The sequence below is a fragment of the Cebus imitator genome, unplaced genomic scaffold, assembly GCF_001604975.1.
Source record: "Cebus imitator isolate Cc_AM_T3 unplaced genomic scaffold, Cebus_imitator-1.0 Scaffold92, whole genome shotgun sequence".
NCBI lineage: Eukaryota > Metazoa > Chordata > Mammalia > Primates > Cebidae > Cebus > Cebus imitator.
Window position 1 is genome coordinate 9,917,026 of NW_016107407.1, and position 6,753 is coordinate 9,923,778.

The window sequence follows — 6,753 nt, forward strand, 5'->3', positions numbered from 1 at the left end:
ATAAACATTGACAGAAAAATCACCTTTCTCCTTTGAACATAAGACATTCTTATTAGCCCTATTGTAGAGACTTATTTCACTCCTGCTTAGTGTGAGTTATTTTCCAAAATTTGAGATTCTTTGTACAAGGAAATTCTTGGCTGGCTCATGACACCAGCCCTAGGATCATGGCCAGGTTTGTGCGTCTCTCAGCTTGAGCCTGAGCTATGCTCACTGCTGAGAGACGCACAAACCTGGCCATGACCCTAGAACGTGAACTGATGCATAATGATAGAATTGGTTCTTGAATGGGTGCAGTGGCTCATGCCTGTAATCCCAGCACTATAGGAGGGCGAGGCGGACAGATCACTTGAGGTAGGTCAGGAGTTTGAGACCAGCCTGGCCAACATGGAGAAACCCTGTCTCTACTAAAATACAAAATTTAGCCAGGCAGGTGGTGCATGTCTGTAGTCTCAGCTTCTCAGGAGGCTGAGGCATGAGAATCACTTGAATTGGGAGGTGGAGGTTGCAGTGAGGGAGATCTCACTGCTGCACTCCAGCCTGGGCAACAGAGTGAGACTCCATCTCCAAAAAAAAGAAAAGAAAAGAAAAAAAAGTTGGTTCTCTAAAAGAATAGTATGTGCTAAGGGTTCTCATGGTTCATTGAAAACAGAACAGAGGGTTCAGGGATCTGGGCTCCCACTTGACTCTAATACACAAGGCCTGAGTGGCTGGGAAAGTTATTTCATCTTTCCAAGCCTCATTTTCTCAACTCGTAATCTATAGCATTGGATTAGCCCTTCCTACGTAAATGCTATATGATGTAAGTATCTTTTTTGTTGTTGTTTGTTTTATCTCATTCTTCGTAGACAATGCAGCTCTAGAAACCTTCCTCATCTGAAGTTGTGAGACCATCCAAGGGACCTAATTTTCCTATCATTTTGAGTTAATAACTTTTGCAATAGTTTTGTCTGTGGTTGTCCCTGAATCCATCATTGTGGATGTCAGTGCCTGGGGTTAAGGTGATTAGATCAGAAACTGGGGTAGTACATGGAAATAGAAAGCACCAATACAGATTTGAAGCATGGTGGGACAGCCTGGGCAACAGAGTGAGACTCCGTCTCTACAAAAAATGCTTAAAAAAATTAGCCTGGCCTGGTGGCGTGCGCCTGTATTCCCAACCACTCAGGATGCTGAGGTGGGAGGATCACTGCAGCCTAGGAACTTGAGGTTGCAGTGATCACCAGCCCGGTGACAAAGTAAGACCCCTGTCTCTAAAAAACAGAAATAAAATTTAAAATGAAATGTGATGGGAAACTTTGGCGTAGTGAGAGACTTACTTGGAGCTTTGTTTATGGCTTCAGTGGTAGCACAGAGAGGCCACAGCCTGCCTGTAGTGACCTGAGAGTCATCATACAGGTCTTCACCCACAACATCCTAACTCTGCCCTGCGGTGGTTCAGGAGAGATTGGGCTTTGAAAGCTAATTTTAGTCATTAAGAATACCCTGAAGAAGGCCAGGTGCGATAGCTCACAGCTGTAATTCTAGCACTTTGGGAGGCCGAGGTGGGTGGATTGCTTGAGGTCAGGGGTTCGAAAGCAGCCTGGCCAACATGGTAAAGCCATGTCTCTACTAAAAATACAAAAATTAGCTGGCTGTGGTGCCGGGACCCTGTAATTCCAACCAGCTAGGAGGCTGAAGCAGAAGAAAGAATCGTTTGAACCAGGGAGGCTGAGGTTGCAGTGAGCAGAGATTGTGCCACTGCATTCCAGGCTGGGCAACAGAGACTCGGAAAAAAAAAAAATATATATATATATATATATATATATATGAACCCAGCCTCACCCACATTGCATAATTGTCCCAGAATTAGAAATACTTCCAGAGGCCCCTTGATGCGCAGGAAGAGCTGGTCCCAATTACTTCCTCCCATCTGCATGTATTAATTCACAAATTTCAGGTTCACTTGGCAATCTGAATAGTTGGTTTTCGCCTCCCCCCATGCTGAGGCAACAGCTGAAGTCACTCGCTGCTCACTTGTGTGTCAGAGTTGGAGAGAAACGCCGCGTGACCTCCGCTTCCTTATTATTCCTGCCCACTCAGCTGTTCTGAGTTAATCAGGAACCAGAACCTTCCAGGGGCCATTGTTCAGATAATGCTAGCTCAACTTCATTCTTCAGTTTCAATTTTCATCGCCTTAATAAAAAGTGTTTTCTCCTCTTCATCCTTCCCCACTATGCCCGGAATGGCCACTTCCATCAAATTAGGTGAAGGATGAAAGAAACGAAAGAAATGGGCAAATACAGCTATATGAAAGGGGGAAAAAAACCCCGCAAACTAAAAAGCCAATGCTTTGTAACTGCACGTAATTTTCTTCTCTCTCCAGCTCTCCACAGATAAGTAGGAGGGGGCAACGTGAAAGCTTTGTAATTTCACTAAAAGGTTACTCCATAATGTGTCAAACCTGGGGAGCAAAAAGAATGTGCGTACTCAAAGCCACGTACTTTTGACTGCAGTTTTCCCCTCTATTACTCAGATTGCTAAGATGGGCTTATAGGACAGCTTTTTCTTCCTAAAACCACATAGTGAAATTGGAAAACCCCGCTATGATCCAATTCGAGTTTCTGACATCATTGTATTTCCTGAAGGTGAGCTCTCATGCTGATGATGGAAAAAGAAAACAGTAAACAAAACAAGAAGCTCAAGTCAGCCTTGGTTTTCCTGAGAGGACAGATTTTGCTGCTTTGAACCAGGGGTGTCTGTAGAGCAACTTTCTTGAGATAAATGTGAGTCAGATGCAAAAGGTGAGGCAAAAGCCATTAATTTAGTTATAGGAAATTAGAATGAATACTTAGATTTCTCTTCCTCTGTAACATTTTTCAATTGTACTAAAATCAGTAAGAAATAAATCTTCTGATAGGAATTTTGTCCAGTAGATAATGTTGAATTGAGTCTATTCCCTACTAATGGTTCTACTCATCACTCAATACTTCTACTCCCCCTACTAAGATTTAAAAGATTTCTGTTTAAGGAAAGCGTCTCTCTCCTTCAAAGAACTATATCTAAGATAAAAAACAGACTATAATTAAGCAGAGGGGATATCATGGAATGCCTTCCAAAGTCATAGAGCTAAAGCTTTGCTTCTATAGGGAGTAGTTCAATCTAGTTTTTCTTCAGTCTGTACATCAGAAATAAAACAGCAAAAGCAGAACTGAGTGGCTGTCTTCGCAGCAACCTGGATGGGACTGGAGATTGTTATTCTTAGTGAAGTAACTCAGGAATGGAAAACCTAATATCGTATGTTTTCATTCATAAGTGGGAGCTAAGCTATGAGGATGCAAAGGCATAAGAATGATACAGTTGACTGTGGGGACTCGGGGGCAATGGGTGGGAAGGGGGTCAGGGATAAAAGACCACCACTTGGGTTCAATGTATACTGCTCGGGAGATGGGTGCACCAAAATCTCACGAATCACCACTAAAGAACTTACTCATGTAACCAAACACCACCTGTTCCCCAAAAACCTTTGGAAAAATAAATAAATAATTTCCCATTAAAAATAAAGAGAATTACAGTGGCTGTGGGCTAGGGTTTGTCCTTTATTCTTCCCTACCAGGCCTAGACAATATAGGTAGGTACAAGGCTAGAAGGTGGAAGGCTAGAATGCTAAAATAATTACAGGGCAGGCCGTAAGCCTTATCTGGTGAATTGGGCAGGACTTGAGTTGGAAGTCCAAATGGGCATTTAATTCATTCATTTAACAATGATGCAGTGCTTGCCTTGGCAGCACATATACTAAAATGGGAACAATACAGAGAAGACTAGCATGACCCCTAAAAAATAAAAAATAAACCAATAATGAGGCAGTAATTGGCAGCATGTACTTGGTGCTTTTCCAGGCAGTTGGGATATATCAGTGGAACAGACAAAGGTCCTTCTCTTTGTGGAGCATACCTTCTGAAGCCACTAATAATAAACATGATGATGGAGTAAATTCTATAGTGTGTTCAAAGCTGAGAAATGCTATAGGAAAAAAAATGAAACAGAAAGATAGGGATCAAGAATGCCAGGGAGACAAGTGGAATGTGAATCTAAAGTTTTAAATAGGAGATCAGGTTTGGAGCACACCTGGCAGGCTGGCGAGAGGAGGGAGGTGGGTTGGCTGCAGCAGAGGCAAGCAACGTAGAGAGAAGAAGGAGCTGGCATTAGAGCTGTAAAGGGAGGAGGTTGTAGTTACTGTGGACCATTGCAGGAACCTTGGCTTTTACCCTGAGTGAGATGGGAGCCATTGGGGTTTTGAATACTTTGTATATTGAATTACGTCAGTTCAGAGAGGAGAATTTTAGGTGATTACTGTTCAGGTCAACAGTTCAGTTTCAGCAGTGCTACTATCTGTAAGGAATGCTTTGCAATGAATTGTTTGTTTTTATTGTGGTGTCATTTTTTTTTTCTTAAAAATTAAGTAATGCAATTGAGACAAAACTGGAAATCATTATATCTGTGATTCTTAACCCTGGTAATAAATTAGAATCCTATGAGGAGCTTTTACAGCCTATGGATGTCAGAACCCATGCCCAGTGATTCTGATTTAAATAGCCCAGAAAAGAGCCTGGGAACCTACATTTAAAATAAAACCAAAACAAGCCGAGCAAAGAAAAAGACTTTCTAGGTAATTCTAATGTGCCACCTGGATTGGCCAATGTTTTGAAGGTAAAAATATTTAGCTCATTTAACTAAAACTAGCAGATCCTCCATTTTAACAATAAAATTTCAAAAATATGCATGAAATCCTCAAAAGCTATCATGAGATACAATGCCTAAAAAGAATGATGTAGTCAGAGACTTTAGAATATTTTTAATGTAAACGAAACCTCTACTTACAACCTGTCAACCTGTAGTCATTTCCTGCATTTTATTTCACTTAGAGTTTCTAAGAGTCGTTTTGAAGAGTGGGGATATGGGAGTCTATGAAAATGTACTTCTCCCTGATGGTGACTAAGCTCACACACCGCACGGTGAACTGGATGTCCCTAAATGCATGACTCTCTACAGTGTCCTCTCTACTCAGCAACAAACTCTACTTTGGGGCACAGTTCTCCTTGCCCAGTCTGCAGAAGTGAGGCAGCCACTCACCTGAACAAGCATTTAAATTAGCCATGTTAAAATGAGAAGAAAACATTCATGACGCCCAAGAAACAAATGCTTATAATGCATGCACAAGGATAAAGGAAAAAGCAAAATAGTTTATTAAAAGGAGGGATAATAATTGAAATTTCTATGTAGCTCTCTGCCTTCCTGTCTTTTAGGTTGACAAGTAAGAGGAAGCCTACATGTTATCCTCCAAGATGTTGCATTGTAGTAAGTAAAATCACCTTTGATCATTTCAAAGTGGAGTATGCATCTTTTAAATCATTATTGTCATCATTATTATCATCACAGCTTCATATTCATGATCTTATGCCATTCTCATAACCCTAAAATTTAGACGTTATATTCACCCCCTTTTACATAGAGGGAAACCCAATTTTAGAAACATGAGGAAACTTTCCTATTCTAACCACTGGTGCATTGCAATAGCTGGCTTTGAGCCCTGTGGTCTGGCTTCAAGGCTGTGACATGCAGCCACCCTAATCTCCTCTACTACATTGGAATAGAAATGCTGGATTCCATCCCCAATGCAGCTCCTGTAACTGCTGAATAAATAGGATGTAGGTTGTGGCCTATTTGCTCAATATTTTCTCCAAATAAAATATTCTTAGAATGTACATATCTATTATTCATTCTGCAAATGAGCATAGACACTCCTCTATTTCTCTTGGCGTTAAATGACTTACATGGCATTTAATGTGCTATGACGTCAAAGATAAAATATTTTGTGAACATCACTAGGTAAATATCATCTTCTTCCTTGAAAACTGTTGTCTGCCTACTCATTTTGACTTGATTGCATCACTGCCTTCAAAATGTGGCAGCCAAAATCCTCCTAATGTTAGGGTGGGGAAAAGTCCATTCTCAGAAGCCGGATTACCCAGATGGAACAGAGAAATCTGTTACCGGCCTCCAAATAACAACAGTGTATAATTAGCAGCTGCTAAAAGAATAGAAGTCAATTGAACAAAAATATGGTATGATCCACATTCATTTATTGAATACCTTATGTTTCCAAACACTGCTTTTCACAGTGGCTGGAAAGTCTTCTTGGGGGCATTTCAGCGTGTGTCCCTGGGCACCAAACATAGGGAATTGACAGATTTTTTTTAAACTTCTAAAAAGAGCTATTACTACATCCAAAAGCAGGCACAGATATGCCTCTTTTACATCTGTGGGATGAAAAAATACATTTGTCAAAAGCAACCTTTAAGTAGGCTGCCATTATCAAAGACGTCAGCAGCCCGTCTCCCTGGGAGACAGTGAAACCCTGCATTTATCTAAATTATCTCAGTAATATGACAGAGTGATTGCTCACTAATGGTCAGTAACAGTTTTCTTTGTCATTTTCCTAGTCATTACCTCCTCAGAATGAACTCCAGAATAAACTGCTTGCAGTCTGTGACTAGAATACTAATTTCCTCCTTACATTTCTGGCTATTTCTCCTAAACATATGAACTTGACTATCTTATTTCTGATGTTTCCATTTTGTCGAAAAGAATACCCTGCCTTAGAAAATCTGATGAACACAGAGATACTTTACATGCAAAAAACAAAAAATAGTATTAGCATTTCCTCCCAGGTGAATTCATTCATCTGACAAAGCTTGCAGTGACTGTGAGCCC

General features: G+C 40.8%; 1 pseudogene; it reads left to right on the forward strand.

Annotated features, from left to right (window-relative positions):
* Positions 1-3,750: 3,750 nt before the first annotated feature.
* Positions 3,751-3,865, forward strand: LOC119472285 (annotated as a pseudogene).
* Positions 3,866-6,753: the final 2,888 nt, after the last annotated feature.